The sequence below is a fragment of the Buteo buteo genome, chromosome 24 (assembly GCF_964188355.1).
Source record: "Buteo buteo chromosome 24, bButBut1.hap1.1, whole genome shotgun sequence".
Taxonomy (NCBI): Eukaryota; Metazoa; Chordata; class Aves; order Accipitriformes; family Accipitridae; genus Buteo; species Buteo buteo.
In genome coordinates, this window is record NC_134194.1 from 13,387,318 (window position 1) to 13,409,210 (window position 21,893).

At 37.5% G+C, this 21,893-nt stretch overlaps 1 protein-coding gene across 16 annotated transcripts in view; it reads left to right on the forward strand.

Moving 5' to 3' along the window:
* Window positions 1-21,893, forward strand: part of FABP6 (fatty acid binding protein 6) — a 46,329-nt gene that overhangs the window by 18,053 nt on the left and 6,383 nt on the right. For 3 of the 16 annotated variants that reach the window (XM_075056773.1, XM_075056771.1, XM_075056774.1), the window contains 2 exons: window positions 9,271-9,363; window positions 9,700-9,953. The exons of 9 other annotated variants lie outside the window; for them this stretch is intronic. The gene's annotated coding sequence lies outside the window, so the exon portion shown is untranslated. Of the gene's footprint in view, window positions 1-1,836; window positions 1,935-9,270; window positions 9,364-9,699; window positions 9,954-20,317; window positions 21,652-21,893 lie in introns of those variants that run through there. 4 more of the 16 variants (XM_075056772.1, XM_075056777.1, XM_075056776.1 and 1 more) reach the window with 4 other exon arrangements.

Here is a 21,893-nt window from a genome sequence, read left to right on the forward strand (position 1 = left end):
AAGAAGTGTATCACCTGTATTTTGTGCATAGCTGATACACATGTTTTCTTACTGTTACCTAATCTAATTCCAGGTAGGATCAGTTTATGGAGTATTCAAGCTCAGCCTATCTTCCTGTCAGAGCTCATCAGCAATACCCAGCATGGTCCTTGGCAATTCACTTCCTTTGATAAAGTCAGGTCACTTTTTAATTGCTCTTACCAGGTTATCTTGTAACTTCTAATTCTGAGAAAACACTATTTGCAATCGGTTTGCAGATCAAGAGAAAGAATCCTTCAAGCTAAGAGTTTGCTCTGTTATCTTTCAAGGGTGCGCTGGATTGTCAATAGTTGGGAAATTGTGTTGCCCTCATTCAGAGACTCCCTTTAACTCAAGCCTTATAGACATAGAAAAAATATTCCATCATCTCCAAAACAAAATAGACTGTGGTTCTGATACTGTAATCAGTTAACCACTGTGGTTTGCTATGTCAGGGTAAGTGATTGGCAGCTGTTCCACAAAACGATGTCGGAGACAATTAACATAAGAGACTTGATTGTCCTGTCAATGATAAGGACACATGGTGATCAGCAGAAAAATTTGCAAGATAGAAATGTTGCTTGTCCAAAATTTTTGGGAATGTAGAGTGAAAGTGACAGAGTCAAAATGGAAACTCTAAGAAATCCTTTTCCTTGGTCCTGTCACAGACAAGTCCATAAAATTAGATGCCAAGGTATAATAACATCTCTGTCATTGTGTCATTCAGTCTGTGTTTAGCCATGACTTCTGCATATCTATCTATTAGCAACTCTAAAGGCAGAAGGTGAATGTAATTAGAACTAATCTTGATAATTTGCAAAACATTGTTTGTTCCTTTTAACTGCATTCCATAAGATAAGCGTGGCTGGATCTTGCCTGTGAGTTCCTGCATTTGTTGTTTGTCATGATTATTGTCTGTGTTCTACCTAAGAGTTGAAGTCAATGGAAGTTTTGCCAAAGCATAATATACAGAACTAGATTCTTGTTTATATTAGGAGAGGGTTGTTTTGTTAGCAGGAGTCTGTGAAGGGTTTTGATAGGCGATTTTGAGACAATGAGCAGGGTTTCAGAGCATTTCAATGAAATTTGAACTGTTGCATTATAGGGGTGGGCATTACAAGGACCTAAGCAGGAAGGCTGTGTTGCCTCACGGAGTGTTTTTACCCACGTCACACCGTTCTCCAGAGCTGTGCACAGCCCATGGAGTCTGACAGCAAGGCAGAGTTCAGGACTTTGTGAATGTGCCTCTGTCAGAAAGCTGAAAGAGGGTTGTTCAGATTTTTGCAATTCTTCCATTGGTCAAGTGACTTCTAAAGCTGCAAAAACCCAATCTTTATGTTGTTGAGATTATCAGGAATGTTAGCGATTTTGTCATGTAGCAAAGTCCTGTCTCTTTCTGTCTGGTTAACATCAGCTCTTCGTGTGGAATCCACTGAGGCTGTATAGTGTTTTCTACAAAGTATCTTGCAGGATCTGTAGACCAGGAGTTTCAATGTTGTAATTAAAGCATATAACATTGTAATTTCTAGGCAAATGCTCAAAGTCACCACACTTTTTTGTTTGTTTTGTTACTAGCAAATTTAAATACTAGAGAATAAGTTGTGAAGTAAAGTAATATGCCCGCCTTAGGGAAGGAGACTTGAATAGTGGTGCTCAGTAGGTACTGCAAATTCTTAAATGGTAGTAGAATGCATGAAAATAGTGCAGAATGTTTAAACACACTATGTTATTTCACTGGGGTAATAACAGTAATGTCTGATCTTGAATTACATATGAAGGATGATGGAGTATTAGTATCTTTTATAACACAAATTCTCTTATTTCTAGAGTTGTCCATCTGAAACTTTTCCCCTCTCATCCCCCAGCAAATAATAAAAAGAAAAATGCAAGCCTTCAACAACTGCTTCACCATCCTTGTGAGGAAATACGTTGGTCTAACTATGCTGCATTTCTCTATAGCTGTACTAATCTAATTCCCCATGTGGAGGCTTATCATAGAATAAGGGCCAAGGCTGATGTAGCTGTATAGCACAGGTTTTTTTAACAGATGGAGTTCCTTTCCCACTACAGCTAAAACCACCATGCTGAATAGTACATACTCTACTAAGCAAAGATACCTTTGCCAGCCTAAATTTATTTCTATTCATTGGAATGACTGGTTAGAAGTGTGGTTGTTTTTCTTCATGCTTCTAGTAGGCATAGTTAGGCTGCAAAAACATTTAGAACTGATTTAAAAATGCTTTTTTCCCCAGTGTAGTTTATACTAGTTTGAAAAATATATTGAAAAATATATTAAACCACAGTAGACATACTTTATTCTGAAAAGGAAGGACATATTAATGACTGCTTTTTTGCAAGGTTATAGGATTCTTCTATGTAGGCTCAGCCGAAGTAATGGAATAAAAAGAGAGGGAAAACTGTTAAAAAAACAAATGAACTGTACCATGTCATTCTACTTATTATGGGGGAAAGATTGAGAATAATTTAAAACTGCAACACTGCTTCCAACCAATCTGTCCTTCATACAAGGTTCATTCTTTGTGGTTTTGAGGTCTGCAGTCTAGATAATGTTGGAGGACCACTGGCATTTAATATTACTTTCACACCCTTGTCATTGATTACTGTGTCGGTTAGATGTTATGTTTACTGAATGTTCCATCACCAGTTCTGGTACTTCAATCTAGTATATGTCTGAGGGTGATCACTTTGTTCTGCTTTGGCATCCATTTGAATGACAAAAATGTTCTGAAATGCAGCTTCAATTTCATGATGTACCCTGTCAAGTGACACGTTTCTGTAGTAAATAGGGTATGGTGAATCATACAATGCAATGTAAGTGTCTGTGTCCCAAAAGAATTAAAAGAATTAAATCATGCTATCTTTTAATGATAATGAAGAAGTTGCAGTTAGGATTCTGCATAAAAGTTAAAGCAGCCACATATCTTAGGAGTACAGGTGAAAGAACAGAAGAAGGAAGGAGAAGATGTCTTATCCTCTCTGAGATGAAGAAAGATGTAAAAATCGGTATTGTTTAAAATTCAATAATTGGAATATAATCGATCATCACAAAACATCCTCCATACCTTTGAGGAAGATGCATTTAGGAGCATCTTCTGATTTGATACATTTTTGTTCTAACGTGATTGATACAATTATTCAGTTGCCTTGTGCTATCAAATTACTTTCACTCAGAATCTCTTGAAAGAAGACAGATAGTTATAGTTTTTTTAGGTTAGATGTCTAAACTACTGATGGCTCCAGAAGTAAAACTACCTACCTAAACTTCAGGGTTACTCTGAGTGACTTCTTTTTTCCCAAAGGGTTGCCCTCGTGCAAAAAGTTAGCAAGTTCTTAAGGTCCTTGAAATGAGTCGACACAGCAATCATTTGCATTGTCATCCTTAGCTGATGAGGTGCTGCAATGAAATTCTAGACGGGTCAAATTCTGCTCCTTTAGGATTTGCGTACTGTTTTTCCAAACCTAAATCCAATCCATTACTTCTTTTTCAGTAGAAATTTTGTTTTGATTCTTTTAATAAAGAAACATTGATAGCTCACACACAATAGTAGCATCTTATCAAATGTTCAACAGAATGGAACTAATGAGAAAAAAACTGAACACTTATTTTTACAGTCTAAGCCTAGAGAGTGCATAAATCTCACTAACTGCATAATCATGAGTAGTACAATAGACTTCAATATTGTAGCATTTTTTGTATTTTTAATAATCCTACTTTTTTGTAATACATATTTTGTTTGCTTGGTTTTGAGTATTATATTCCTTGTTCTCTGCTCAAGCAAAATTCCCATCGATTTCCACAGGAGTTTGCCCAGCAAAGAACTGAACAAGTACACAGTAAAGCTCTTGGAATTTTGCCCAGTGTTTTTCACCTGGCAGTGTCCCTTTATGCATATTTCATAACCTGGCCTACCTTGTACTTGCAGGCATAGAACAGACTTTGCAACTCTCGTGTATGAAATATGAAAGTTTTAAATGCTAGTGTAAGCCACTCTGTTAAAACAAAGTAGTATTTTATAGTTAAAAACACTGATGTCTATTTTAATACATTGTAATTGGGGAAATTTGATACTATTTCTCTGATTTTTCATCATGAGTTCGTATATATGTAAGAATGGATTTCTTAAATTTTTATCTGTGGTACAGTGAAATTTTTGTAATTGTAAGAGTTTTTTCCTCTATGGCATAAATTTAATATAAAAGGGATTAATGATATTCATTATGTTTTCTCCCTCAGAATAAAACAAAATTGGCTGATTGTTGCAAGCTTGGACCAGTGATAGACCAGATAAATACTGCTTCTGCATTCAGATTGGAGGCCAGGAATTATTTGTCACATCAGTAGAGAGACTGTAGTTACAATTGGGCTATAGTTTTGCTTTTTCTACACCAATCTCAATTCAATTCCAATTTCTGAAGTCACTCAGGGTGAGTCAGATCTGGTCAAGCCAAAATAAGCTCTTGAATCATTCCCAAATAATGGAAAAAATGAGTCAATTCAGAGGGCTAAGCAAGTAGACACAGTCGTTACAGGGATAAAGCAACCACAAAGCTTTATATGGTTCAATGGGAGAGAAGGTCCACCCAGTGAGTCAAGGTTGAATATAACTGGATTTCAGGGCTCTTCTGTTAGCAGAGCTGGTGAATGGCCAGAAGAGAGGTACGAGACCTATGAATGGGGTGGAAAAATGGACTAATACTTATGTTATGTGATTGTTTGGGGGTTAATGTAAAGCAATACACCCAGAATAGAATAGGTTTAAGCTGTGGCTTGGACTTGAACATTCTTTGAGGGGAGACTAGAATAATTAACATGGAAATAGGCAGTGGACTGAAAACTCTGAAGGCAGGTGATGAGGCTGTGACACATCTTACACAGTAAGAACACAATTCCTTGCATTCATTAGCATTTTTGTTGCCAACTGTATCAGCCTGGGTACACATGTTACAATTAATAACTGTGCTTTCTCAAGAGTTCTGGGAAAATCTGTGCTACTGTCACCACAGGGAATAGTTACTATTTTGCACAAACTGCTGTTTGCAGTTCTCTAACTTCTCATGCAGAGACCTAGAAAACAGGAGAAGTTGACATAACGCAATAACACATCAAAAGTCATGTTTAAATATGCTTTATTTTTTGATAGTAGTGCTTCCCAGCTGTTCATGATCATAGGCAAAATACAGTGCATGTGCTGAGTCCAGAATCAGGAAGAGTTACTATAATATAGATTTGGCTCTATGAGCGTGGTTACAAAATTTGGTGAAAATGCCTTTATATAAAGGCAGGATCTCATTGATAATTTTAATTACAGTCAGGTATGTACCAAGACAAAATCCTTTTCTTTTAGCTCTTTTCTCCTTATTTGTAGCCTATTGCTTCTACCTCATTACTACACTGTTATTTGCTAGTGCAGTAAATCTGGAGACCTAATGGTGCACAAGGCCCTTTGAGGACAGCACTGACTTTTAAACTATTCATTTCTATGCGGATCAGGGATATCCCAGTCTGGCTGTAATCAGAGGAAGAAGGAAGGAGACAAATAATCACTGAACATGACTGTTTAGGGAGCAATTTCTGTCAAAAAAAACAATCAGCAGCAAAGGTGGATATGAGCTGGCCTTGCACCCCCAAGCACAAGTAAGAGTGATGTGGCCTTGTTTGATAGCCATAATAGTATAATTGCTTCTTTCTATTCCTTCATCCTCTAGCCAGCTGCTTCTCCTTCACTATGCTGAAATGCCTGTTGTTTCTCTCTGCTAACTGCTGAGTAATGTAGGGCTAGTGAAAGGTGCCAGACTGACAGCAGTGGGATCTGCACTTCTTTGTTTATACCCAGAGTGCAGGTATATCATGAGCCCTGACAGTGCCCCTTGCTGTACTGGTAAGATACAGCCCTGACCTGCAGGGAGAAATCACAAAGCAAAGGATCCTTCAGGGCCGTTCAGTTCTTGGTTATTTTTTTGTTTGTCAAAATGGTGCCAGCTGTGGTAGTGAATTGCATGTTCTGGAACAGCAGTATAACTCTGCTTCCAGCCAGTGATCCAGACAGAGATCAGTTCATAGCCTGAGTTATTCCAAATGGAATAGACCTTTGTGCTATGAAATCAGTTTGCAGCAAGTCTCCAGCCACTGGGAGTTGAACTGACTACCAAATTTATCTCACCCAGGCTTAATGAACAGTCATCAGGTAGTAATGATCCTACCAATCTTGATTTAAATGTAAGTTATAGCAGGGGTTGGATTCCATATCCCTAGAGTAATTTCTTGTGCCATCCAAACCTCATCAAAGTGTCTTGGTGAAAATGATTTAAGCTAACATGTTGTACTGCATGTTGGCAAGCAGCTAAGGGAACCCGTGTATCAGTTACTGTGGCTCAGTGGTAATGTGTTAACTCACAGTAACTTCATTGTGTGCCTCGGTCCTGTGTTTTATTCAGACAGATACATAACTGTAGGCTTTTTTTTTTTTTTTTAATATTAGGATAACACTAGCAAGGGTGTGTTCATCAGTGCCACCTTTATTGGGTAAACTCTAGATTTTTATTTTTTTGTTGAGAGATTTTTAAACACTTGTCATGATAGTGAAGAAAAAAACCAAACAAACTAAAATTATATAAACTCATATCTGATCCTGTGTGAAAAAATAACAGAGAGGCCACAGCAACTCCAGAGCTGGCTCAGCCAAGCAATGTCACATAAAGCTCTCTTTAATTTTTTATTTGGATCATGTCTGTATGTAGGTCACAATGACTTAAAAGAGAAGGCACTGACCAGACAAAAACAAATCTTTCAAAAAAAATACCACTGTTTTAGGAGAAGGATTCTTTCTCAAACAGAAGGCTGAAAATTAGTAGTGAAAGGATTTCACTGTTCACTGCTATTTCAGTTAGTTGTGATTCCAGTTATCAGCGACTGAGCACAGGGGGACCTGCAGTGGTTGTGTTCTCAGCTTGCCTGTCTCCTGCTTGTAAGCTTGTCCAGCGCATAGCAGCAAGATGCTATGAAGCTAGTTCTAGCCATTTTTCTTTCTGACTTTGTGTTCTGTGATGACCTGATATAAATCAATTCTAGCTTGATCATCCTTCCTCAGGAATAAAGAAGAGATGTGAAATGTCTCACTGCAGCTCCCCATACTGGTACACGTTTCTGCTTTCCTTCAGTCCCTAATCACAGCGTCTGGACAAAAACCTCTCCTGCTGCTTCCACCCTTGTGAACATCACTCAGTGGCCAATAGCCGCCCTAGTGATTCTGTGCTTCTGTGCAAGAATTGCTCCTTTATGCAGGAACCTACATAGTCCATATGTCTTTTCTGAGCAAACTACTTTCCAGCTTTGAGGAGCCTGAAGCAGGGGGGAAAGCAGATCTTCTATCTAGCCCTCTGGTCAGCCTTTGTGCAAGCACGAGAATAGCAGCATGTAACAATAATCTAATAAGCATTTCTTCTAGGAGAGGAAGCTGGAGGCTGTGATGCAGCTGTGAAGAGTTAGGGCACAGAAGGTCTAAATGCCTCTGGCGAAAGAGCTCTTAGTGACACTTGGGTTACAAATAGTAATGCTGTGTGGCAACAGTGCAGATAAAAAAAACCAGCCACAAAACCAAGGTATAAACTGGGCCTAAGAGTACAAATCACTTGTAGAAAAGCTGTAGAGAAATGCAGGTTGATGTTTTTGAAAACAAAAGTGGAAACCAATAGATTCCCCTTGGCTTTAAAATCTGTATTATGCACCCAGAATTTGTATCACAGTCCATGCATGTGTGATTAGCAAAATTTAATTTTTTTTTTTTTATGCCAGTCCCTGGAGGTAGCAATAACTTTAAGGCACTGTGCAGCAGTGGAGGTGTATTTTTATAGTGAATCATCTTTTCACAAAGATTAGGACTTTTTAGACAAACATGCTCTCAGAAGATGATGTTCCTCTGCAGAAAAACATTTTTTTATTTTGAATGAGAGTGGTCTTTTTGATACTTTTTAAAGATTGCCAGTATTTTATTTTTTTAATTTCCTGCAATGTTTTCAAAAGATTGTGTTGATTTTATCTTACCAAATTACTGTTATAAAGCCATTATTTAATTACTACATTTTCTAGTAAGCTAAGAGTTTTGGTAAGCTAACTGTGTCAAAGTTCATTTGCATAGTAGTAAACAAAAAAAAAATCAATGTGATTGACACTGTTTTGAATCCTTAGTAAAGGAATTAACTTTATAAGTGGTTTAAAACATTTGAAAATTTTTTTCCAGGTTTGTGCCAAGTATAGCTTTTGAGAGATGGGGCAAAGAAGTGGAATCTGTTTCAGGCTTGAATTTTCCTACTATGTTGTGGGTTTCATTTGTGGACAAAGGACATTTTTTATTTGGCTCAGCAGCCAAGGTGGAAATGGTTGATTATATTGTCATAGACTCATAATTTATATTGGAAGGGACCTCCAGAGGTCCTCTAGTCTAATCCCCCACTCAAAACATGTCTAGTTAAAGGCATGATGCCTTAAAGTTTAGATGGTCAGGGCCATCTCTACTTGAGTCTTGACCAGTGCCAAGGATAGAGATTCCACATCCTCTCTGGGCTACCTGTTCCCGTATTTCACCAGCCTCACGGTTTAAAAAAAAAAAAAAACAAACCCCCAAAACCACCCAAAAAGCACTAATAGAATTTCTCATATTCTCAGCTGTGTCTATTCTTCCTCCTCTTATCACCATGCCTCTGAGAAGCGTCTGACTCCTTTTTCTCTCTTTCTTCCAGTGAAGTAGTTATAGAATGCAATAAGGTCTCCTTGCTTTGTCTTAATTTCTTCAAGCCAAAGAGACCCAGTTCTTTCAGCCTCTGCTCATACATCATACCCTTAAGCACTAGCATTTCCACAGGTGGCAAGAGGAAAGCTAGGCATAAAAATGTAAGAAAACCAGAGATTTAATCCTCTAAGTATAGCTTTAGTTGCTGTTAACTATGAAGTGTTTTATTGCCAATTCCAGTATCACTCAGTGGGAGATGTGCTCCCATTTTGTATTAGCTCTTTTTTTCCATACGTTAGCCTCCTTCCCCATCTTCTTTTCTCTGTTTCAGCATTTTTGTTTCTCCCCTATCCCATCTGCCAAAGTGAAAATCATGAAGTAGTTAATATCAGTATGTAAAGCATCACAGACTTGCATGAGCCTAACAATCAAAGGAGATGAATAGAGCAAGATAAATGATACTTACTTTTCTTCAAACAATTGTCTTGGTCTGCCTGTTTTACAGGTTCCAGAATACAGCAGGATAGTGGTTTATATCCAGCATACCCTTGAAGACTGTCCCATAATCACAACAGAAACTCAAAAATCATAAGAGAAGGTGAGACCTAAATTTCAGATGTGCTAAGCAGTAGTGGACCCACAGACATCACTCTCTGACCTTGAGAAGACTACTTGCTCAATTCCTCTGGCATTTTGCAACATATTATATGTAAAGGATATTGACAGCTTCAAGAGAAAAGTGTTCTAGAACTGTAAAGAATTAGTAATTAATAATCACAAAGGGCTGAAGAAGTTTATATTTCAATACTCAGAGACAGACCTTGCAGTTCAAACCAATATCAGAATGTCTTCATCACACTTCTCTGCATTAGCAAGTTGAGAGGGATTTTTATGATAAAGCCTGATCTTGCTGTCATCCTGTCTTTGCGTGCAGGAATCATTATCGTGGCTTATTCTGCATGAAGAATTCTGCATTCTACCAAGAAGCAAAATGAAAAAACCAAGGACAATGAAAGCAAAAGGCAGCCCACCTTGAACCAAAGCAACATTGTGTTGCAAGGCAGACCTTAGCAACCTGAAGCCAAACAGAGCCCCTTGTGTTAACAGAGAGTAAACTCAAGCAAAGATCATTGTGGCTTGTTTACAGAATCTTATCAGGTGCTGCTAGCAAAAAAAAGAGCTTTGAAGGTGGGTGAAATACTTGCTGTTAAACAAGTGCACTGTAGCATTTTCAATCAATGTATTTAATAATCTGCCTATATGTTGAATTTTGTAAATACAACAAAAATTCCACTATCATGCAGGAAGAGCTTAAGTATTTTGGTTTCTTTAAATCTCCTGTCTTTTAGGACACAAGCTGCAACTAGCCTTATTAAGGCACAGATTTTGGCACAGAAGTCCATCTGTAGCACCCTTGAACGTTTATTCAGCTAAGAAGCACAATTAAAGCTTTATCACTAGATGGCAGTATGGCTTATGACACTGATGTCTCTACCTGATTTTCAGTCTGCTCTCAAACATCATGCCTACTCTGGAGAAACATTCACAGAAATTCAGACTGGTTTTAGAACTACCTCAGCATCCTTATCAGGGGAGTCACAAGGATAATCCTGGGCACTAGAATCCTGCATTAATGGTGGATGCAACTGCTTTTTAAACTTTATGCAAATTTTGTCAAAGCATTTTCTGTCTGAGGAACTAGAGTATTGGGAAGTTGGCATGCTGTCCAGTCACTGAACTAAACATCCAAATTTTTAAGCATCCTGAGAATGATAAGTGATCTGTATATGTTACCAAAACTGAGCCATTCAAAAAATGCAAATTTAGGTTAAAAATGAAGTTTTAAAAAAATAAACAATTGTCACTGTTTAGGGTTTTTTTCCCCTGCTGCTTCCCTGTCATTTCAGAGGGGAACAGCTGTTGTTTGGTACTATGAAGTAAAGAAACTTCCAAGTGGAAGTTCAGATTTTGAAGTGTTTTCCAGATTTTCCTTCTGATTCTGGAAGGAAGCTTTAAGAGAAATATGGCTTATTCCAGGGTTTAAGATAAAATCACAGCTGTTAACAACATAGTCTCATATTCCCAGTTTTACATCACTGTTGTTTGATTAATAATGGCAAATTTATTGCTGACCAACTCAAGAATAAATAAAACTGTTGAATAGGGACACTACAGGCTAGACGTAATAAAAACAGTTAACAGAGCAAGCAGATGCAAAGATTTGCTTGTTTTGGAGATGGTGAAGAAATGGCATGTGAGATGTATATATCTTCTCTACTACAAAAGTATGTATATTTCTCCTGTTAAATGTATCTAAGGAAATATAAACAATTGCAGATTGTTGTAAAATATCCAGTGAGATGTTACTGTGAATCATACACATCAAAGCATAGCCGAAGCCCGAAAAAGTACTTATATGCAAAGAAAACTGGCTTTTCTTGTATTTCAAGAAAAGCAATGCAGCCTTCTCTGCTTCACACATTTTCAAACTCTTTCTGTTCTTGCACAAATAACCTGCATCGGTATTTTCAGTGTGGCACATTATAAACACTGCACTAGGGTAAAAAAAATTCATTCAAATGTTAGTTTCCCATGTCTGCCTTTGAGATTCTTTAAGACAAAATCCTTGTTTGCTTGGCTTACTGGGGTAGCAAATAGCTTATCACCATCACCAGACAGCTGTCTGTTCCATCTAACTCTTCCCTTCAGGTGAGCTGCAGGAGAAGAGAATAGAGGAAAATCTTGACAGAGCGAAGGAGATGGGAGGGAACTAGTAAACATGATTTTAAAATATAAGAAAAAGACAACTGCAAACCAGATGTGCCTTAAAAAAAAAAAAAAGTAGTATCTACGTTTAATGTTCCCTTTAACACAGTTTCAGGAACTGCAGTTGAAGGAATCCTTTGGAATAGCAGAATTTAACTGTGCATGGGGTTTATGTGCACAAATAAAGCAGCAGGCTTTACAAGTGCAATAGATAGAGGTTAATACACTTCAGAAAAATTGGTGGATGTACAGGGCAATGTGCGGGACAAACCATTGTATCTAAAAGATGGAGGGGTGACTATTGATTTAATAGACAGCAGTGAATCAGGATTTCTAGCTATTAATCACATCTCATATGACCTGGAGCAAACTACATAATCTGTATTTAAAATACAGTACTATTGCTTTAATGATGGAGGGCTGGGGAGCAGCAGTCTGGAAAGCAGGATGCATAATAAAGTATGCTGTGTTTATTCCATGCATACTGAACTCTGAGTAACCCTTGCAGTAGAAGGAGTTCCCCTGGCAGCCCAAGTGGGGAATTTGGCCTTTCTTTAGCTCTGCAGCTCTGTCTATTTGCTTCAGTAACCATTGATGATCCAGATACAGAGATGTTGACATTACAGAAGTAAAAATGCATGAAAATAGGGAAGTTGTGAAATTGCAGTATCTTAAGAAGAAAAAAGAATATATATTTTTTTAATGTCTTCCATATTGGAAATTAGAAAATGTTGTGTTGGCATTTTCAGTAAAACAGCCTGTTTCAAAATCAAAATGTGTATTTTAATTTATTGGAATGACCTAGGAAGTTTTCTTTTGAGACATACAAAACACATATCTATTTCTAAATGGGAATTGTCTTACTGAAGCTGAAAGTTAACCTCTTGCTCAGCATGCATCGCTAGCCTGCATTTTTCATCATATGTGTGATGGTGTAAAATCTGCAATATATTAAAGAAAATGCTCTGAGTATCCCAAACTAGAGGGACAAGGTGAAGGCTATAGGAGTGCTACCAAGGTACAGTTATTAAAAGGCACTTGTATATAATGTTTGTTTTCAAATCCATTAATGCATTTCAGATGTTTTAAAAATGTGTTTGGTTTAAAGCAAAGAAAAAAATAAATATTTGTGGGTTTTCCCCAATGTTAACTGTGATTAAAAAAAAAATCTAGAGCAGCATGGTATGTAAAAATATTATTCCCACAAAAATATAAACTTTTTTATATGTAAGCTATGTATAAGCTTGCATGTTGAACAGAGATAATGTAATTCAGCATCTACACTGCAAGTTAGAAATATTTTCTAAGGAGGCAGCTTTAGTTATACATTTGATAAAACTGGGTTGGCCATGGATATGGGAGCAAATTAGACTAGACATAGTGCTGGGGTTATTTGAGACCCTTACAGGTCTCTCTGGATTGCTGTCACTCTCAGCACATTGATTCCTTAAAATAAAGGGAAAACAAGGAAAAGACAGAAATTCTTAATGTTTTTGTTCTTCCTTGAAACAGTACTTAAAACTAACGAGTTTTTCTTTAAACACTATAAGGCAGAAACAGAGATGAGTGGAAAAATCATATGTCCCTGTGCTTCAAAATGTGGTGGGTTTTTGATGTTTTTTTTTAAACGACTCCTTACCAATGTGAAGAAGTCTTTTGTATTAGATAAATATGACACAAAGTTCTACAAAATCCTGAACGCCTTCAATTCCTGTTAGATTCTCAATTAATACAACAAAATATTTTGCCTTGTAAGACTAAATAGTAGTCTTTTATTAAGTAGATAATGTTTGTTGTTAAAAGTCCATAATTTCCTTCCTTATTATCCATAGGCTACACGCTAGCAGCATATGCTTAATAAGCCAATAATGTAAGTAAAATTGAGAAAGGCAATTAATTTGTTTATAATTTCCTTTTTTAAAAGAACTTTCCATTTTCAATGTCTCTTATATTATATCTCTGTAGATTTTGAAAACTCTCTCTTCCGTATATCAGATAACATTTAAAAACTGATTTATAACATGATTTGTTTGGGAGGAAACAGAGCAGCTCTTAGAAGAATTCCAACAGAAAAACAAGTTAAAACATGGTATTGCGTATTGTTCTTTATTGACTTCAGTAAACTTAGTTAAAGGCAAGCTCTGTGCAGAGTTTCTCCAAGAAAGCCTAAATCAACATCACATACACTAAACCATCATTTGCTTAGTTTCTTAGGTGGAGCAAAACATTCTGTGATTATTACAGTGGAGTGAATGCTGCCTGCTAGAATGTAACTGTAGGGTGCTGCAGAAGGGGTATGTGAGAAGTAGGAATAACTGTAAAATATGCAAGTCAGTTTTGTGCATATGAAAATGCAAGCTCTAGGACTGCTTTCAGCAAGCTGTCCAGCTATCATGAGAGGCCTGCTGCCACCAGAGTCCATGCACAACTCCAGTTTATGCTGTAGAAGCAGGATAAGTTCCTGAAACACTGCGTCTTGCCTTCATCCCATGTTCATACTGCTGCCTTCTAAGCCTAATTTGAATAAATTACCCTACAAATTTTGTAGGTAGCTATAGCTGTAGAGAGGAGGCTTCCAGAGCATGATACCTTCCAAATACATTGTGGCTAAGAAAGAATTTGACTACTTTTTTTTTTTTATTATTTTTTTCTTGGTGGTGGTGCTGGTGTGTGGTGGTGACATCCTATTGCATTCGTTTACCCTCCCTGCTATCAGTTCCCACTAATTTTAAATGCAGGCACAGTGCACATTCATTTTATATTGGTACGTAGCTTTCCCCCTCTTTTGGTGATGACTGAGGATTGCTTAGAAGACCACAGCCATGTGCTGAAAGTCTCCAAATTAGACTAGGTTACGATGAAGATAAGCTCCCATTTGGAGCTATGTTGTCCTGATGTGTCAGCAAGTACAATCATGTAGATACTATCAAGTAAATAAAAACTTTACAACATATCACATGAACTATGTAGATAAAGGGGAGATGACTGTTGATTCTTATCTTTAGGGTTGTCAGTTACTAACTTTATTAGAACTACAGTTACTTTCTGTTAGGGACTTCTAGTATAAATATATGGAACAAAGAAATACAGAGGTAGTATGTTTAACTCAGTCTGCTTTTACCAGAACACTCTGCAGATAAGGTTGAATTATATCTTTCATTTTAGCAACTTTTTAAAAATTGTCCATATTAGACTAAAACCATTGAGGTTCAAAATGTTCCATAGTGGCTCTTAATCCAAAGATGGTATTTCAAAGAAATCTTAACAGTCTTGTGTGAACCAAATTGACAGTAGCCAAAATTAGTTTTACTGTGCATTTTCAGATTACATGAGTCAAAACTGGCACAACAAAAATCTTCAAGTCTTCTGTTGTAGTCATTACTAAAACTTTAAAATCAAGACAGCTTCCTATTTCTGCTATCAGTCCCCATTACCATTGAATTGGATGCAATTGGTAACATTTAGTATAAGATAACTAATTAAAGGAAAGAATCCTGAAGAAAGAAAAGAACAATTAGATTCACAAGAAGCTGCTGGTATCAATCTTACTGTAAAATCAAAACATTTTAGTATGTCTGTTAATGATCTTAGTTTAAAAGGTGGGGAGTATACCAATGAAACTTGTTGTTGAGCTGGAAAATGTTATAAGTCCCAGCCAACTCCGTTCCAAAAAGTAATCTGAAATTTGAGTAAGTGAAGAGCAATATTTGGATGATAAGAGGAAGAAAAAGTCTGTTATTTCAGAAGTGTCTAACGGAGTTTGGCATAGTTTAGGCCAATTTATTTACTCTAGAAAAAAAGAGGATGTAACTGCTCTCTAAAGGACTTTGGGGTAAACTCAGAGAAAGAAGTTCTACTTAAAAGAATGGGCAATGCTGGCACAAATACAATCAGGCTTAGAATAACCATGCATTAATTTAAACTAGAAATTAAAAGAAGATTTTTACATACCAGGGAGTAAGCTGCCTGCTATGGTAACAAAAACAAGAAATTGTATAGACTGCTATCAATTCTAGAAGATAACAGAGATGTTCCTTCCAGTTCTTTGTTTTGATGCTTCTTAGTCCAGGAGTGCTGATTTGATTTACTTGGGTGTTGGAGTCTGAAGAGACAACAGGAAATAATGAGTTCAGAGAATTTGTACTGAGCCTTCAGCTTGCAGAAAATTTGTTCAGTGAACCTGAACTAGGCACACATCACTAGCTCAATTAGCATAAGCGTATTTCTGCTTTTCCTCTCCAGAGCTTTGTTTACAATTATCAGTTTGGACTTCTTTATTCTTTTAATGTAGATCATAAAGTATAACTCAGACCATGATTACAGTGAGCATTTTTCAGTGGCATGGGCACCTTGTGCAGATGGATATTCCACCAGCTGCTTGTTCCCTTCTCCATGCCAATACTTGCATTATGCCGGTACAGCTGTTTGTGTGATCATGTGAAGAACTGGATCAGAGCACTGATCCAGCTGAAAAATACCTTTTTATTTTATCTTTGGAATTTTTAATTCAAATCAGGCCCTTGCTCTGGTTGCTACACTACTGCGTAAATGGTTGTGCCAGCACGAAGTAGGAGGTGGCTCAAGGACAGCTAGGCATCACTTGAACAATTTAAGCAGCACTGTCATATTCTTAGGCTGCTCTAATCACTCTCTGGTTTGCACTCACCACTAGGCCAATGGAAGGGCTACATGTTGTTGATGATGATGATGCCATTCATCTTCCTCTCCTCTCTCTTGTATCTCCTGTTGTACTGGCAGGGCCTGACCATGGAATTGAGACAGTTCAGAGAACCAAATCAGCTGAAAACTGATGAAACCACCTGAAAACTAAGCACTTTTTTTTTTTTTTTCTTTCTTCCTTAGGTTTAGTTTTCTGTGGGTTTACTTGCCCAAGCCAGATCTCAGCAGTTCCGCTGATGTAGCACTGGGAGATGTGGAACACCAGTCAGGGGCAGCAGAACCAAACGCTTCTTACAGAAGCTATGCCAGCTTGTACAGCTTGAAATGAATCACTTCATTATCTTGCTTTTCGGAAACTACCTTTCTGGAGATTCAAACAGACTAAAGGTTTTCCTGATAAGAGTGTTTTGGCAGGAAATAATCAAGTTTCTTTTTAGGGAGTCCCAAAAATACTGGATTTTTGGAAGATCTGTGCCTTCTTCCCCTGCAAATGTTTCTATCTCCGAGCTCCTGGTAGGATCCTTTCTTTTCCGTTTTTGTTAGGCAGAACCTACCCATCAGAATGTCATGTCTGGGGCAAGGCCAGTGTACTGTGTCACCTGTAGAAGTCCTGTAGAGCTGGCTGGTGCATTTCTGTTAAATATTTGGACTCTGTACAAGCATTAGCTTTTCAATAATTCAGCTGCATCTTGTTGGTAATTACTTTCTACTGCTTATGGGTTTAGAATAGTAACACCTAGTACTATTCTAAATGGGTACTTAATAAGGCAACATTATAATAGGACTCCCATGGAATTACACATTACCTTAACACCAAATGAGTTCATTCTGAATTCATTATGAATGATTACTCTGAATACCAAAGGAATTAATAATCATTAGGCATTTACTATGGAAGGTTGCTGAATAATTGCCAGATACAGCTGTTTTAAGAATTTACAAGCTTTCCTGATCAAGTTTCATTCTGAAAGAATCATTAAGTGTAACTTTTCTTTTCACTGGAGAGTTCCTACTTTTATTTTGCATCTGTACTCCTTGTTCAATTGCATTCCAGTTCTAAAAGCACTTCAAAGATAGTCACTCAGCCTAGTTCATTCACTAATGGAATTACTTTCCTTATCTCCATTTTGTCTTTGAGTGTATCTCAGTTGGCTTTATACAACACATCTGAAAGGTTAATAAACTTTAAAGCATGCTGGGAGACATTCAAGGGCAGGGTGACTCCAACATGACAAAAAGAATGCAAAAGTGTTATATTTATGACTTTGTGGCAAGTAAATTCTGAAGGTAAAGATATCCAAGGCCTTTGATTTGGTTCCTGAAAGTTCCCTCTGTTCCTACCAGCATTTGAAGACTCAGCTGTTTTGCATATCAGAGGTAGCTGACTTGGGAGAAAGAGGGAATTAACTGCTCGCTTTAGATGAACTTTTCCCTTGGGTATAAGCTTCCACTAGAGTTTTACTTCTTTGACACGCCAACTTTTATTCATGCTGTTTACAACGCCACACAGTTGCAACTCACTTCATCCTGATAAATTCAAATATAGTGTTGAGCTTTTCTGCATAACTTCTCATTGTAACTAGTAGTTTGATTCCTGCCCATAGTCCTGACAATATATATTCAAATATGAGATTTACTATGTGTTGATATTTGTCATCAAAAATCGGTGACTGAGGTTTCGAAGTTCGATAAGCACAACTGTGTACGTATGTTTTGGTGTTCTTTTGGTTTCTTTTCCCACTCAAACAAATTCAGTGTAAAAAGCCAGTACACCTTAGACCTCATAAAATAAGGTTATGCCATTTCCTTGCATTCTGTCTGCAAACAGTGCTGCTCCATCTAAGCATGCACACCCTTATTTTTGTTTCTCTGTGACAGCTGAATCCACTCAGTGGGTTTCACAAATGCCAATCTGCTGCAAATAGCCTTTGCGCATAAAGTTAGATTCAATAAATTGTGTTAAAGTGTTAGTTCAACTGTAGATGATTACCACTGAATTTGGCCAGCATTTGGCCTCTGATCTATAATGTTTAATTAAATCTGTATGAAGCAGTCCTGTGTCTTGCTGATTGCCAAGATCGCAATACAAATGCATTTGTGTTTAAGCAAAGGTGAATACTGTACAATATGTCAGTGATGCCATAAAGCAATGCTTAGGAAATCATCTTCATTTAGAACTATGTCCCAAAATGAAACATATGAAGATAATTGCTTGTATAAATACTGATATATTTTTATATATTATGTAAAGATAAATGATACATTTAACATGACTCCTATTGAGATGATTATAACCAGCTTGGGGGATTTATTTATTATTTTTTTTTACAGTTAGAGAATGGAGGGATAGGCAATTCGTCTTGGAGATTCAGCTGTGGCACGGGGCCAGCTGCAAACGCTGGCATGCTCTAACTGAAGTCAGGGGTTTACATGGGTGAGGTGGGGGCTCGGTGTAGGACATGCTGCCTGGCATACGGGCCCTGACAGTTGGCCACCAGATGGCAGACAGTCTCCTATAGAATAATGATATTTTCTTTTGACCTACATAAAGAACAGCTGCATCTTTCTCTATTGAAAATAATAGATGGTGCCAAGTACACTGAAGATAATCCGCCACTTTCTGAAAGCTGTTTTCAGCTTTTACACCTGAAGCTTTTTATTCTTTTGCATTTCTCTGTTCCGATTCTCACCTTGTGCCAGGGAAATATCTTTTATTTTTCCACTGACCTCAGTTATAGCTGTTAATTCAGTTGGGTTTGAACTGACTTCTGTTAAGCAAAAGTATAACATAACCAAGGGTGTATGCAGCAGTGTGCAGGCTCTACATTGTAGTAGTTGGAATGGATTAAATACACGTAATGTACTTAAAATACATGTATACATAGACGTAGATAATTTTGTTTTAATTGATTCTTTTTTTAACTGGATAATTCTGGAGTTCTCTGCACCATTTAGTTCAATGACCAGCCCACCAAGGATGAAGCACTGCTGTAGAGGTATGCAAAAGCAACACCACATGCTCACAGCTCTGAAGAGGCAGAAAAATCACAAATATTGTAAATGCGAAGTGTAAGGTCATTAGATGGATACTGGTTTTAGCTGAAACCAGCTGAAGAGATAGGGACTTGAATGACTAACCTTAGCAAATGTGCAAGTGACTGTAACTTCAGTAAAGTCAGAGGGCCTCCATTCCTTTATTCTTGGAGTAAACATTGTCCTGACTCAGCATTTGGAAGACTTCTTAATGAAATTTTTCATTCTCTAATGCACTATCAAATTTAATTATATTTTATAACAAAAAAGGCAGGAATGAAAATAAGGATCTATGTCAGAATAAGTGAGCAGAAACATGGGTGCAAATTCACAATGCACATTAAAAACTCCTCTGCACAGACAGGTACAGATGATGGCACATTTGCTCAAAACTTGTTCTAAACTGATTTGGATCCTGAGCAGCCAGGCAGAGCAAGCAGAATTATTAACACCGTGTAGCTTTACCTTTATTGTTTGGATGGATGTTTGTAACCTGCACTGGAACTCTCATGTACGGCATAGTGTACAACTCCTTGGAGGTGAATAAACTCATACTTAGTGTGTGGCAAGAGTGACCCACCCAGTCAAATAGTTATTCTTTGGTAATTTACTGTACTACACGCTAGCTCTATGCCCACCACATTCCCACTGCAGGCAGGCTCTAAGTATTGTATAGTTGTGTAGATGTCAGCATTTTTATATCACAAGCAAGCTATCAATATAATTTGATCTTTAGAGAGAGAGAGAGAGAACATAAAAGCTCAAGTACTGTTCATATAATCTGATTATCTTTTTCCTGTTTCACAGAACTGTGGTATTTTTCTTATCCAGTTTGATCTACCTTCCAAGGTCCAAGTGGTGTTACTACACCAGTGGTATTGTCCTCCAATAAGTTTTATGTAAACAGAAGAGTTTATGGCTTGAGTTCGTTTACCTTCTTCACAGGGTTGTGCATGTCTCTCTGGAACACTGAGAGCCTAGTGCAAGACAGAGGCCGTCAGTGCTTGGCTAACCTGAGGACAGTCTCACTCTCTCCAGTCACCCACTCTCCAAAAGCACAGCTGGGACTGGACACTGGTTATCTTTCAGTATACACAAAGCTACATGGAGACAGCAGGAATCTTAGCTAGGGACTTGCTCAGCCAGTTGAGCTAAGCAGCTCTAAAGATTCTCACAGCCCATCAGTGGAGCAAGTGTAAAATTCCCTGGGTGACTGAAAGTAAATGGTTGCTCAGAGCTCTCATTGTTTGCTTCTAACAGCTGGTTTATTATAAGAAAGTTTAAATTAACGTGCCATCCTCTGGACACTGGGTTAATGCCTGGACTTAGGATTTCTTACTGGACGCATCATCCATTCACTATATCATAAACTCTGATAGGTCACTTTTTCTCAGTGTTTGAGCTTTCTCATGTATGAAATAGGCTTGATGATACTTTCCTCTAAATGGTATTTTTGAATCTGTGTATGACTGAAATTACTAGGGGTTTTGCCTCTATTAATGGCATAGAGTTTACACAGTTGTAGCTTAACTGGTGTCTACTCAGCTTTACCAGAGCAATAAGAACTGAGGCTTCTATGTATGTGCAACCACTTCATTGTTTTCCATGCTAATGCTGTTTTTCTTTATATAGATGGGCCTAAGCATCTGGGTCCAGCTGATAAAGTTTCCTTTTCAGTTGTCTGCTCCTGCACAATTGATCATTGAGTTCAGCAATTTTGGGATTAAGCTGAAGGAGCTTTGATTAAAAAACTAAGTGTCAAATATGGTTGCAGGACAGTCAGAATCATTTTACAGACACTTTTAAATCAAAAGTGCCAAGGCAACACTGGTGGTGAAACAAGTTTCTCTGCTCCTTTTCTGGATCTTATGTATTTGTAATTGATACAGAAACCCCCAGTTTCATACTTTTCTCCCACACTCCTGTGTTTTGAATGCTAATCACAGGGGACAGAAAATGTTCACAGAGGGAAGGTATATGGCTCTCTTCTATTTCAAGTATGGAGACATACTTTTAATTGCATGCAGACAGCAGATGGTATGGCTTTTGTGGCATCATGAACTCTAGCACAATATAGTCAGCCACTGCACAGCATGGTACAATTTAAAGCAGAGTAAATATGGGGAGAGTGAAGGGTTAGGGGTGGGAAGGCAGTAATTCCTAGGACATTTGTTCTATTTTTTTTACAAATTGACCATGATTTTGTTATGCTTCATTCTTGTTCACTTTCTGCATCTGTTCTAGAAAACTGCTTTCCTGCCAGGAACGTACACCCGAACAAATAGTTTTAAAAGGATGTTTGTCAACTTCAAAAATCACATCTCCATTTGAAAGTTTTATGTTTTCTTTCACAAGAAGATGTAAGATTTTGAAGTTACTTTCTCTCAGACTTCAGAAGGGGAAACAGGTAAAAAAACCCCAGAAATAATATAAATTCCCAACTAATAAACATGAGGCAAGCTCTTTTCCAGTCCACAGGTATAATCTGTCACAAAACTGATTCGGAATTTTCTAAAGCTTTTTCTGGTCAGAAAGTTCTTTTCCATTAGAAGTCCCCTTCTCACTTGACTCAGACTTTTCACCCATCAGTCAGTGTGTTATTCTGGAATCCCTCTCATTTTTCTCCTGTAAGGAAAAGTTTTGAAACTG